We start from the raw sequence: 13,407 nt of genomic DNA, 5'->3' as shown, positions 1-13,407 counted from the left end.
GACTACGTCACCATGTTTCATCCTTGAAATGTTTGTAACACAGAAATCACGAATCTATATTCACGTACAATTTATCCTGATAATCATTATCAGCGATGAACGTATTCGATACACTACACACAATTTTAAAAGTACATTACGATAGGTAAATGTTACATAGTTTATTTGTAAAACTCAGTTTTTATGTTTGAATGTAGTGTTAAGCCAGTTCTAACAAACTTCAAATTGATGTCTTACATGTTATTGATCGTGGTTGAATTATTTTGACATTTTTCAAATCAGATATATTGAGCAGTGTAAACAGATTTAAAGAATTATTCAATTCATAACAAAGAGCTTAATACAATTTTTATCATTTTTACGTGTAAAGTAGTAATCTTTGAAAATATTTTGGGGGGATTTTTTGTTGATAAAATGTGGGGAGAATGTTGAACAAATCCAAATACAAACAATATACATTGAAATGTTAAAAAACAGGTAACAATCAATCCAAGTTGAATAAGGGTTTTGACCAAATACTAATTTAACACAACGTTTTGTAAAATCCTATGCACAGACAACCAGAAATGAAAAAAATACTTATGATAAAAAACAAACACAACTTTTCAGGCAACCATGAAATACTGTTTGCTGTGTATTTTGATTATATCACTGTTGAATGTTGCCTCTGAAGCTCAAACGACACCTTCGGTAAAGTTATACACACAAGAGTAAGTACGCATTTTCATAATGAGAGTTGTGAAGATATAAGAAATGACATTATTTCAAATTAAATTAGTAAGCATTGTGTTTCAAAAACCTATGTATTGTGTTATTATCTTTTTAAAATAGTGTCTTTTACTAATCAGCAACTTTTAAAGGTCATAGAATGACCATTTCTTCTTTGGGCAAGGGAAGTCCTACTAAATGAAGATAAAAAGTGAACATTATTGAGGTTTTATGTCCATGAAGCTTTATTGAATATGGAAGAGTGTAGTTTATATAACATAAAACAGAATCATACTAGATGTGGATCAAGGTCCTTTACAAACAAAGTCATAAAATCAATAAGCGTCAATATGATATTAAATACCAAACCCCAAAACATAACTTTGACCTAAGTAAATGATTTTTTTTCATTTATGATGGATAACATGTAAGCCTACTTTCAAGAGCAATATATAGTGTTAAGGATGATAAGGATACTCAGGGTTTGAGTTGTTAAATTCAGATTGTTATAAAATTTAATATCACGAATAAAATTTTCTTTAAACACACAAAGTATTTATAAAATGAATTAACAGCTACATAACTTTTGATATTTTTTAGCACACTATGGAATAAGGCTCAAACAAAAATTGACTTGTAACAAAACAGGATATTCGGACAAATTCTAGCAGATGTTGTCGTCCGCTAGGTTATTTATGCAGTACTAAATCATTAATTAAATTGGAAAGTAATGAAAATGATTATAAACAATAAAACACACCATCACCCAAAAATTTTGAAATTTGACCTCGTATAAATTCTATTGTTGTGCCACCAAAATAAGATCATAAGTATTTTAATACTATGAATGTTTTTGTATTATTATCTTTCATTTTTTTTTCAAACTTAATCAAAAATGGGTAATAATTTGAAAGTGATAGAGAAATTCGGACTGGAATATATAAAAAATGTTCCTGAAAACTTATTGTTTTGTATTTAATTACTGTCAATGCCATTCCTGTATTGCATTTTTTTCTTCAAAAGTTACATTATTCATTCGTAATGTTTTAAGATATAGAACATTTTAACTGCAATAAAAATCTTTTAAGGAATTCTTTTTAATTTTTCAAAAAGTATTCAATGGCCAATAACTTAGTAAATGAGTCATCGACGTACTTTTTTGAAAGTTAAAAATAGGAATGAAACTAAAACAAAAACATTTTTTTGCACACAAAACCGTAACAGCATTTGAATTGTTAGTGGAAAAGTTGTTTTTAGCAAATTCAACTTAATTTAGAATTCAGTTAATGTTAAAATTTGTAAATTTTGTTGTAGCTGATATTGAGTACAGATCAAGTAGGATGTATGGTGTTTCTAGGTCCCGCCGCTGTAGACAGGGGCATCTAAAAAGGTGCTGAATCAACAGAAAAAGCTTTACTCCTGTTAACAATTCTATATATACAACAATAAAACAACAACACAACGGATTCTGTCCTTCAAAATTGAAAACAAACACAATCAATGCATTTTTATATCTACAAGTAACATGATTGGTCCTCATAAACTACAGATTAGGATGCAAAATTTAATTATTTTTTTTTATTTCTAAACATTATAATTGTTCAATAAAATTTTAGCTAGAAGTATTAATTAAATTGATTTTGTTAAAAAGAAATTATTAATTGTTTTGTTTATATTGAGTATGAATATGAAATATGACATAGCTTGCGATTTAAATTTATCTCGTTCACAATTTATAATTTTTCTGTTAATGAAATAGGTGATATTTTCTATTTTTCCGACAATCAAATTACTATGAGCCTACAAAGCCATTTTGTATCTATTGTTAAGGATTACGTTTACTCAGGGTTTGATATTTCAAAAAATATTTTTGCAAAGTTCAATATCTGAAGTCCAAAGTTGTTTTGAAAACACAAAATAACAACGTTATTAACAAATATCGGTATTCATATCCATGATTTATTTATTTGAGGAAAATATACTCCGACAAAGGTGGATTAATATTAAAACAGAGGAAATTCGGACTAATATTTTCATTTTCTTTTTTCCTCTTAAAAACTTTCTGTTGCAATGTAATTGCAAAAGTTAAGTTTCTATATGTTTTTTTATATCATTTTACATATTTTATGGTTGTATTTACTCGTCTATAAATTTATATCACTGGCTGGCACGCGATTGGAAAAATCTTGAAAATACATAAAATCGATTCAAGATATAATATCTCGAAATTTTGATCATTGACCTATTATAATGTTAATGTCAACATAATACAGACAACAAAAACAGTTTTAGGCGATCAATGGTTTGGAGCTCCTATTTGTCAGTTGTTTGTAAAACTTTATCAAAAATGGGTGCAATTTTGGAAATTGATAGAGGAAATTCGGACTAAATTAAACTTAAAATATATGCTTAAAATGATTCAGTCAATTATAGAATTAGTAAATCTTTTCGTATTTTTTCATTTCCCAACCTACTAATTGTTTTATTGATTCTAATAATTACAAAATAAAGAAAACCTTGAAAATGGTGGACAATTTTGACAAATTTTGACAATTTTTTCAAAAAACATTCAGAGGTCACTAGAAGAAAAAATGGGTCATTGACTTAGTTATTTGAAAGAGAAAAAAAGCACCACAATAGTGGGGCTACAATGTGCAATTAGTAGTTTTTTGTTCCTATTAGTGGATTTTTTTTTCGCCCCTGAGTAAACGTAATCCTTAAAATCATTGATATTAATCAGGCAGTGCGTATTGGTCTGACTTGTTATCTCTTTGGTCTCTTTGGTCTTACTCCGGGTAAACAAGTTAGATTTCCTAAACTCTAGCTCCCTTTCTTCTGTACTGTGTTTTTCATTCGTCACGGTCAGAAATAGTGTTTTTCTGGGATTTTCAAACAGTATGTGCAGCCTTAATTCACATTACAATACATATCGTCTCATCCGGGCTTTTTCTTTTTACTGACAATTTGTAAGTAGTAGCGCACCCCGACAGTTTTTATATATCTTTCAAACAAAATAAACACTACTTTAACTTGTTATTCGATTTTAAATACTTGTCGATTTTGTAGAATCAAATTAAAATAAACTAGTAATTTTGATATTTTTAAACATCTCTCTTGTATTATACATTTTTTAAAGTTTATAACTTGACTATAAATATTGAATGAGCTTTGCTGCCGTAGACAAAGACTGCATATCATTCTACATGTGTAATTATCAATTTCTGCTTTTGTTGAATGAAAAAATGACAATAATAAACTGTCAACCATCTCAAAAATCCATATATCGAAATACACATTCAAAGCAGACCAACATGGATCACTTAAAATATAGAGGTAGGATTAGGTGCCATGGAGGAGTGAGCATCCTCTGCTGACTGGTCACGCCCGCTGTGTGCTCTTTGTCGTAATCGGGGGGAAAATGGATTAGTCCGTAGACAATTACAGCTGTAGGTGATTAATTATGGTCTAACAATTAATATGAAAAACGCCAGTCAGTATGCGACCTAGTGGAAGATTGTATTTGCTGAGAAGGTCGTTGTATCGACCATAGAACCTACGAAAAGATGACTTCAAAAGAGACTGTTGATAGTCCTGTTCTATCAACTTTTTTGTCAGTAGCTTGCCTCGCCTTAGAAACTGTTTAAACGAAGAACATGCCCTGTGTGTCGAATTAACTGAGAGACAAATACACCATATGCGTGTGATGAAGGTATATTGCTACATAAGTAAGGAAAGTTGACTTTAGAAAAATAGAAGTCATCGCTTTGGTCATAAAGTTTTGTTGTTATGTAATATAACCATCAATGTCCATTCCCAGTAAAATATCCAAATATTAACTTTTAATGTGTAAAATCTGAAGAAAGAAACATACATGTATCATGAGCATTGTTTGTATGGATCAATAGTTTATCATATAAGATATTTGTTGTTTTAAGCATTGGCAAGTTCCATTCTTAATTTTATCATCTGATGGATACATCTGTCTATTAAAGTACTGACGGGAGTTGATTTTATTTTTTTTTCAATCTAAAATCAACAATGTGTAACTTCACATGGCAAATAGTTTCTTAACTGGATTTATTATGAATTATCGGGCTTTCCAGACAAGACTTATATATATAGACGGAAAACCCTACATTAACCAGGTTATGTAATAAATCTAAAAATAGAAAAAACGCTTTCAAACTCTAAAATACATTATGTATCAGCAATCGGAATATTTTTGAAACTTTAGTATCGAAGCCATTTTGAGCTCTGGTGTAGAAATACATACGACTTCAAAAATACCATTTAACATCTGACTATTTTCAATGTATTCTATAAATAAGTTTCCTTGAAAAAATTCCTCTGAATACGTAACATTACACTAAATAAACTGAATTATTTTCAAATAATAAGTCTTGCCAGCGCGGTTTTTAATTTGTGCTTATGTCCAAGCACTGTTTCACTTCAGTTTGCCAGAGTAACTGCATAGGTAAGTTTATTGAAATCAACCCCAAATAACACCTCAATTATTACAAAATGTAAAGTAGTAGGGTCGATCTTTATTTTCCTGATTAAAAGTGTTGTTCATGATTATTTTTAAAATCATTGTGCTCTATAGGCTACGAACTGGGAATTACGTGCACATTGTCAGGACATTGTTGAAAAAAAAATCGTTTTTTACACATATAAAAGTATCGTAAATTGAGCATTATTTTTAAGATTATTGTCACTTCATTAAACAAATTCATTTCAAACACTTTTACATGGAGCATGTTTGTTTTAAATCAAAAAATGGGTTTGAGATTTACAAGTTTGATATACAATTTAAACGTAGTCAAAGAAATAATTTAAGTTCACATACTTACTGGAAAACGTTTTATTGCAATTCACCCATTGTCTAGTAATGCAAGGAATCTATACATTTTATGAAATTTAAGCAATACATGTAGATTTATGTCTTCGTTGTTTCCTAACAAGATATCAATTGTTTATTATTATATTTCATTATAATGTATAAAATTATTCATTTGTTTTATATTTAATAACCTTGAAGAAATAAAAAGTCTGCCTACAACTAGGAAGCCAATTAAAGGGTCGCAAGTTCTGATTCAAGACACGTACAATATTTAACAATCCTAAGTAAGTGTCTGTTTCGGCATGACTAATAATGAAAAAGAATGTGGGGTTAAAGGTCAGTACGGTTGTCTCTTTACTTAAGTACATAAATCCAGTTGGCCAGAACACTTTCACATTCTTTGTTACAAAGTGATCTATTGCAGACACCAAGTACAACCGACATGAAATATTTTTGTCTGTGTGTTTTGATGATGACTCTAATGTTTATTATGATTCAGGGAAAGGAGAATGTGGAGACCACCTTCAAAAAGAAAAGTACGTTTTTCAATTATCATAATTCTAACATGATAAATATACATATCTTAAGGATAAAATGTGTCCTACCTTTTTTGGTGAATTTCTATATAATCATTTAAAAATTGTAATTGAAGTGTTTGAGCGAGAAAATTTAAGGTTTTTTTTTTTCAAAAATACAATGTGGTAAATATTGTTCAAACCAATACACCGAACCTTACAAATTGTGTTTTTGAAAATATAAGAATGTATATTATTCTATGCGTGGGTTAAAATATGTTTAATGCACATGCTTTATTTTAGTTGTAAATCAAGAAACCTAGGGCATTGGAAATCTTTAATCTGTGTTATATCCGTATTATCTTCGTCTGAAAATAAATTAAAATCCTGCGTGTTTCACAAAAACAAAACAGCAACAACATAAAAAATCAATAACAACAGCAACAAAACTCCTTCCATTTATTGCATGTCATAACTGTTTCAGGTCACTTGAGTCACTCAGGTGACCTATTGCTATCTGTCTTAGTCCATTGGCGTGCTTCATGCAACGTCTGTCGTCTGTTTATTTACCATTTTACATTTCTGTTTACATCTAAATAGTAAAATTCAGGATTTCAACACACCCAGTGCCTGATGGGCGGGGTCAAATATTCAAAAACAGAACCCCACATATTTTCAGAAATGTTCTTCTTTACACTCATACATAAGGAAAAACTAAATGCATGGTTGGGATGTCTTTTAAGAAATGCATGAAACTCGATCAGGAGTCCAGACTCTTAGTTTGAGTTGATACGACCATATAGTCTAAATAAATTAAATTGCTCTTCTTTTCTCCAATATATATTTGATTAAAACTGAATATATAGCTATTATGCCCTCGACCTAAAGTTTAACATTCATAACCCCTGGGTCTGAGGTTAACGCCCTTTATTTAGACTTAAAATGGCAGCAGTTAAAATTATCAAAATTCTGAACATCTTCTTAGTTTGTACTATTACTATTGTGACTAAATGCATTTCTGTAATGTTCTTAATGTTATCTTTTTAGATAGCATAATTTACTACCTATGGGGGAGGGGTTGATATTTTTTACTCGGGGCGGTGAATGAAAAGCAATCCTACACAGTTAAGGTAATTTTTAGGTCACTTGAAACACGTAGGTCACCTATTGTCGTGTGTCACCGATTTTTGTTTGTCGTATGTTGTTTGTAAACAATTTTATATTGTCGATTTGCGATATTAAATTAAGTATGTGTTCTGATTTAGGTAATCTACTTTAATATACAAGTGCATTGTTTGCTTGTTTACTTTTTTTAAAGAAACTGTGAATTCGCAATATTTTTTGCTTCTGGAGCTATGGTATACTCGATTATCCGAGATTTTCCCATCTTGCTTCCTCCCCTTCTTTATGAAAATAAGTTTTTTTAAACAATCAAATCTTGAATGACAGGAGTTCACTGTAAAAGTCAGAGGAGTTTTGGATTGGTGTTTAGACTCCAACAGGAGTCTTTATATACAAAAGTGACACCCTCCAACGTTTCAGTGTCAGAACTTTGGTACTCAGATGACCGTCCAATGCATTTAAACCTTTTGTTTGTTAACTTTTTTTTCATCTTTCAAGTTACTGACATTATTTTATAATAGAAATCTTTGGGACAAACATGTATATCAATACAATTGCAATATATTTACCAAAGGCTCTATGTTTGTCATATGCTATTTCTTTATATTTATTTAATTCGTAGTTGCCAGTATCAGGGCTAAAAGAATAGATGGAATATACGGCATCACCACGAAGCGTCTATGTAGTAGGAGGATTCCACGTCGAAGATTCTGCAAACAATGAATTTTATAAATGTGATCTCTTCAGAAAAAATAATTGCATATTTTCACACCCTTTGAATTATCTATATGTTCTTGTCAGTTAAAATGTTGCCACATTACCTATTACTGTACGTATTAATCTAGCCAAAAAAGGTTTTTAAAGACGTTATAAATGTTACTTAAAAGCTGTGCAACAATTTTTTACTGAAGTTCTGTAATTAAAACACAACCAACGATTAATACTTAATACAACTGACTGTGAATACATTGTACCTTTATAATATAAACAATAAAATGCTCTTTCTTACAGTGTTTTTCTCTTTATCTATCGTAACGTGCTTACAATTGTATACGTATGCATGTACTGTTACTTAAAATCATTTTTACAGAAATTCATCGTTGCCAAATACAAACACGTTTTAATACAAGGATTTATTTTGTATAGAACTGACAAAATAATACGATTTTTCCCTGACAAATAAAATGCATCAAGCTTGCAACGTTTGTAAATCAAGGTGTTTTTTTTTCCAATACATATTAGATAAACCAATAAGTCAAAGAATATATTATTATATGATGTATAGTGTTAAGTATACATTTGGATTATTAGCATGTTCTGTAAAACAGTGTTATATTTTAACTTGTGATTGTTAAAGTTCTGAAGAACTTTTTAAGACAATTGACAATCGGGATTGTTCTAGTCGTACAAAAACACGGCTATATTGAAGTCCTTGGGACAATTGACTTTACTTCGTTTTATACGTATAAAACTTTGTAATGAAGCAGATAGAATCCACCATAAACATTTTCTTCGACCATTGTGCCTATTCAGGCATGTATAATTTTTTAGAATCCTCAAATTATCAGATGATGAATTTACGCATTTATTTGAAATTGAATTCATTTAAACAATCGTGTCAAATGGGATAGTTACGTAATTTAAAAATTTATAATACAACTTGCTGAAAAAAAATATAAATTTTTGAAATTGTGCTATTATATGCTTCTAAGGGATTCAAAATCAAGTCGTTTTATTTGTAAATTTATTATAGACGAGCTCATTATGACCGTAAAAGTTGGCAATGATTTGTTAACAGTTTGCCGGGGACTTCACTAAACGTCGCTATATTCATGTTCGTACAATATTAATGTACTCATCTAGTTTTACTCCAAATTATGTAAGAATCGTCTTATTCATCTTAAATATTTTGCAATGACAAAAGTATCAAGTTGATTTTAACTATGCTCTGATAATTAGATAAATTGTGAATTGCTTATTTCTTGATTTCCTGTTGAACATGAATGTCATGCACATTTAAAAATTAAAAAGTAAGATTATGTATTTGTTGCGTAACTTGGCCAACTTAATCGAAATGAATTGATGAACTCCATTTACTTGCGATTTGCATGTTCCCTTTTTAAAATCAAATTCAGATTCTCGTGTGAAGGTACAAATAGAACATTTATATATTTCAAATGTAAACAATCTGTGTAGTTACATTTTTAAGGAACATGCATCACACTAATATCATTATACATGATAATTCTTATGAAAATTTAGATACAATGACTAATAAGTGATATTAAATGATCCATTTCAGTAGAAATCACCTATATGTATAAAGTCCATGAGTATAATAAATTCTTGGTTATTCTTTCCATAATTTTCAATTCGTACCAATATGTCCTATTAAACATAAATTGATATTAAGTTTTAAGGACTTACATTTAAATATCATGAATAAATGATTAACAAGTTTTTGTAATTAAAAGTTTTTTTTCAAATATAACTACATGTATAGACAGATACCAGAATGGGAACACATTCGGATCAATTACTCCATTTAGCTTACATCATAAAACGTACATATTCTTGTTTAATAATTTGATGCCTTTCTTGTACTTATGATTATTTTTTTCATGATCTTTATATTTTTCCTTTTCTGCTTTAAATTTATTTATGTATTTGGGTTGAAGTAAAACCATCTTGCGCATAGACCTTGTGTTTCACCTTCCTCGTTCGTTTAATTTTTGGTTACGTGAAACAAATGACTCATAAAAGAAGACTGATGTGCAATGACGAAAGTCAAGACTGGGTTTTCCCCGCACAGGTATTTGTAATCCGTTCACATCGACAATCTTTTATTTTATACATCGACACGGCTATCATCCAGTATGAGATACTTTAGCATATGCCTTTTAATTTTGACGCTAATGTGCATCGTCTCTGAGGGAATAAGAATTTCTAAACTGCTACCTAGATTAAAACGTAAGTTATTGTTTTGTACACGTTTTAGTATAAATATTCAGATGACAAAATATGAATTTAGTAACTGTTAAACATCGAAGCTGCCGTTACAATACTCAAATGAGAGTGAATAAATTTAACATCAGAACTTTTATTTAACAACGCTCGAGGAAGTCGGGAATAAATCATGCTTCAATTTTACAGAAAGTGTTTTACGATTAGTTTTAAGTGTGGCATATATAATAATATAATGCGGTAATATAAATCAAAACACTTCTAAACATGTTCTAAACGATATTCATTAGGCCTGTATCATAGTGGGTAGGAAGATCTATAGAATCAGTCAATTTTTAGATCGATCAGTCATCAGAAAAAAATTATAAAATAAAGAATACGGTATAAATCTAGATTCGAAATATATCGTAAATGCATATATCTTTAAAAATCTTAAGATATATTATTTCTTTATTAAATAACTGTATCTGCCTGTAAAACAAAAGATTTTATTAATAAATTACCATAAACAAATTTAGAAAACGTCATTGCTACAATGCACTCTTATTTGACTATTTATTTAAGAATCAAATTTAAATTCTTATCACATTTACTTTTAAAGCGGTGATAAATATGGGAGTTCATTATATGAAGCTGTATTGGTAAATTATTGTTTCAGAGAAAAATAGTATTTTGACTTATTGGTTTATCTAATTTGTATCTGTTTATAAATCGGAAAAATAATTTTTGACCAAAATTGTGACCATGTCCCTTGAAAGGGCCAGCATGGTGTTAATTCTGTATTGTTTTGTTCAGCTGCAGCTCCTTCAATACGGGAATATAGAAGACACAATATATACGATCTTCTAAAGAAACGCACATGTAAGTGGATGATTTAGTGTTCATTTTTTGGTAAACGATACAGTGTAGTACTTAGGCTTAGTACTGTAGTACTAAAAAGATATCTGTCAAAACGAATTGCAAGAATTACACTTTTAATTCTTTGACTTTTTAAAAATAATAAACATCAAAGACAATTCGGAATTTAGTTGACTATTAAAGTACCAAACTCATAACAGTAAATTTAAGAATTTTTAATTGTTGAGAATTGCAATCAGTTTAAGCGACAACAGGCTTAAAAATGATATGATTAGATGTTTGTTAGAGAAAGATGTAAAAATAAAAAAAAAAGCTTTCTTTGATAATGCATACGAGATATGAAGATAGCAATTATAGTTACTGCAGACAAAAATACATAAACTGCGTTATTTTTTTCTGCAATGTCGCCACCTTTAAACCCCGCATAAATCACAAAAGGAAGCATTTTATTTTATAACTAAAGAAATTGTTTTCTATATAAATCATGACAAAGTGATAAAAGCCAAAACACAGCTATAGGAGAAAAGAAGACATAAATAGTTCTAATATCGAAAATTTCTTGCGTAGAAATACAAAATCCTTATCAATGTCATATTTCGGGGATGACATTTCGTTAAAAACGTAAATAATGTATGGAACAAACCGTTTTACTCATTATAGTCTCAGGGGAATAAATTTTGCACATTCTGAACTTGACCCTAAATTTCAATTCACGTTTTGTAGTTATTACGTGCTTTTATTTACATATCTTTTTTCTCTTTGTAGCTCCTAGAATAAGGTCCGAGAGAAGAGACAGCTCATATGACACTCTTCTCAAACGCCGGTGCTACAGACGAAGAGTTTGTAAGCAATAAAATCCGTTAACGTGCCCTGTAAAGATCACTGTAACTTATTACTATAACTCAATGCATAATAAATGAAGTATAACACTTTTTATATTATTAAAACGGGTGTATAATGAATGCTTTGTGTTACTACCTAAAAGTGAGTCATATTAAAAGGAAGAAATCGATTGAAATAAAAGTAATAGGCTGTTAATTCAGAACCTTGTAAGTACTTGTATTTTAGTTCTACAAGCACTTCCGCTAATAACTCCAAATTAAATGTGAAAATGTGTTACATATAATATCAATTTTAACATATGTGAGATTTTCTGTAAAATTAGATAGGATCTCACTTTATATTTTGTTGCATGAATCTGTATACTCCTGGTTACAATAACATTTTCATATTTGAACTGTTGAACATTTTAAAGCAAATAAAATGGTAACTTAATTGATGCTCCTTTACTTGTATAACCTTGCCAAGGAGACTGAGCTCACTTTTTGCTCAAGCTGGCGAAAACAGAACATATAATTTTGTATAAGAAAAAATAATGTCTTTTGTTAATAAGTAAATGCAAAACGATACAATTATACAAAACAGTGCGTCATTTACAATACAACAGAGGAATTGCGTGTGGTGCTGAATGCAGTCATGATACACTATTATACATTATTAAAAATAAAAGGGAAAATTTTGTGCATGCTGACTGACTTTTTTCATACCATATGTCAAGCTATTATCATGCACCAAATTGTCTACGTAATTGAATACCACAAAGAGCACACGGCGGATGGACCGGTCAGTAAAAGATGCTTACTGCTCCATGGCACCCGATCCCACCTCTAATTTTTGCGAAGGTCCTTGCTTGCTCTGCCCCAGTTTTCTTTACCTTTGGACTTAATTTAAAACATTGTTCGTTATCGCCAAATTTTATCCATAAATTCATTATAACCGAGTTTGTAAACGTTATAACCGTTTTAAGTGTAAAAATGTTAAGGTTTCAAAAGATTTATTAAGCATTTTGCCTGAGACTCCACAAAACTTCACTATATAGCTGATCTAGATATATCAGTATTTGTATTTAGTTTTACTTAATGTACCCTGAAAAAAAAATCTAAAATCATCTTACACATTTTAAAATGGTGAAGGTATCCGGTTGATTCTCACGATTTCCCAACAATTTCTGTTGAAAAGTGTATGAATTTCTTATTTCTTAGTTCCCTTTTTAAAATAAATAACATGAGTCTTAGAGCCATAAAAAGTCATATATTTAAATTCATGTCAGTGATAAAATGTATGGAAACATCGATATTAAATCCCAAATCAATCATTGCGTCAATTTTGTTTTTGAGGAAACATAAACACCACTGCTGCAAGTGCGTTGCGCAACATTGTCAATTTTTTGTTTATTAAAAATGAATTGAACATGAACACTGTATGTCTGTAAATGAGATTCGCTTGTCCTAACTCTCTATAATTAGAATCAAATTAATTAAGAACCCCATGTGGAGTTATGAAATAAACAAACATATTAAACATACTTAGACAATGTTTTCCAAATGTAAACCATCTGTA

General features: G+C 29.8%; 2 long non-coding RNA genes across 2 annotated transcripts; both read left to right on the top strand.

The window, feature by feature from the left end:
* Positions 1-5,841: 5,841 nt before the first annotated feature.
* Positions 5,842-8,195, top strand: LOC105337723 (uncharacterized). The gene is made up of 2 exons (XR_901691.4): positions 5,842-6,084; positions 7,808-8,195. It is a non-coding gene; the product is annotated as an uncharacterized lncRNA (long non-coding RNA).
* A 1,516-nt stretch (positions 8,196-9,711) lies between these two features.
* Positions 9,712-12,213, top strand: LOC117682958 (uncharacterized). Its single transcript, XR_004597199.2, has 3 exons — positions 9,712-10,155; positions 10,945-11,010; positions 11,773-12,213. It is a non-coding gene; the product is annotated as an uncharacterized lncRNA (long non-coding RNA).
* The last annotated feature ends 1,194 nt before the right edge of the window (positions 12,214-13,407 follow it).

Source organism: Magallana gigas, chromosome 4 (genome assembly GCF_963853765.1).
Source record: "Magallana gigas chromosome 4, xbMagGiga1.1, whole genome shotgun sequence".
In the NCBI taxonomy this organism is placed as follows: Eukaryota; Metazoa; Mollusca; class Bivalvia; order Ostreida; family Ostreidae; genus Magallana; species Magallana gigas.
Note: the sequence above shows the minus strand (reverse complement) of the source record. Positions and strands in the feature narration are given on the sequence as shown.